This window comes from Limulus polyphemus, unplaced genomic scaffold, assembly GCF_000517525.1.
Source record: "Limulus polyphemus unplaced genomic scaffold, Limulus_polyphemus-2.1.2 Scaffold2670, whole genome shotgun sequence".
NCBI classification, from domain to species: domain Eukaryota; kingdom Metazoa; phylum Arthropoda; class Merostomata; order Xiphosura; family Limulidae; genus Limulus; species Limulus polyphemus.
In genome coordinates, this window is record NW_013668280.1 from 153,873 (window position 1) to 155,467 (window position 1,595).

Here is a 1,595-nt window from a genome sequence, read left to right on the forward strand (position 1 = left end):
ATACTTCGCAACATCTCTCGATCACTATATTCTTGAGGATATAACTAACCTTACTATAGTCTCGTCGACAGCAACATCTGATTTTAACATCAAATCACATATTTATTATTAAGAGTGCTCTTTGAAAAAGTTTTTATTTTATTTTGAACATATCTTATGAACAGTAGCGTTCTTTTGTTTTTGTTTGTTTTAGAACAACGCCACATTTGGCTATCTGCTATATCCACCGCGAGGAATTGAACGTCTGAGTTTAGCGTTGAAAGTCCGTAGACTTACCGCTGCCCCACACGGGGACTTATATATATAACTTATCATATAACTTAAAGTTAGTTCGTGGTTATATCAATAATTATATAAAATAGTTATATAAAACTACCATGTTGACAAAATCATAGTGATTATTTATATACTGATTATTTAACATTCATGGATTGTATTTGAAAATAAGTTTAAGTAATTTTAAATGGGATGTTAGTGTATTATTACGTTTTAGAATTCTGAATGATATCATGGATTAATAACTTGATCACAACTATAAAATGCAAACACAGAAATCGAAATGAAAGAGCCGTGGTATTTAGTTTCATTGATGTCCAGATGATATGACTAAAAGTATCCACAAAACGCAAACGTAGAAAATAAATCGAACATGGACAGCTAAAGAAACCAAATAAAACTCTATTCTAAAATGTTAAAGAAGATATCTAAACTGACCGGTCTCTTGTTCTAGGGATGAGTGAAGATTAATTTATATCTACACCCGTACAGGTTAATTACAAATATAATTCTGTCTTACTGCTAAATTCAGATAAAACGCTAAAGTGCTGTATACTAGAATCAAATCCTGCAAACGTCACCGACACAGACTATTTCAAATACAATTTATAGGGAAATAAATCCTAAAAGTATACCAATTTGTATAAGTCTTTGTACCACCTCTTCACTTGGTCTCGCCTTTCCCCAAGAGGTTAGACATAGGGCAAAAGTGATATAATTCCCTAATCAGTAACGTATATATAAGTAAGCTTTAGCGGAATAAGATGATCAGCACATATTTATGACCTTTCGCCATTTGATTAAAAAGAATGACCGTACTAAATAAAGTACACATGTACAAGTATTTAAAAAACTTACCTGTATACATATGACTAAATATATTTTATAAACTAGATATGGAATGGTAAAATTCATGAATATTTCAATCATTGAAGAAACAAAAGATTAAAATCACGGAAGAACTGTTTTCGTTGTAAGTATAATCCAAGGAAATTATAAAACAATGGACTCATATTGTATGTCAACCGTAAGACAAGACTAATGTGTTCTTGTCCACAGTTCATGATATGAAACTGGTATCTTCCGAAAACGAAACCGGTCTAACTCGTGATAAGTGGCAAAATCTAATGATTGTTTGTTATTAAGCACAAAGCTACACAATGGGCTATCTGTGCTCTGTCCACCACGGGTATCGAAACCCGGATTCCAGCGTTGTAAGTCCGCAGACATATCGCTGTGCCACTGGGGGGGGCAAATCTAATGAAGAAGCAAACATCTCGTTTTGTGTTAATTACAATACGCAAGAAAAAAGCATCATA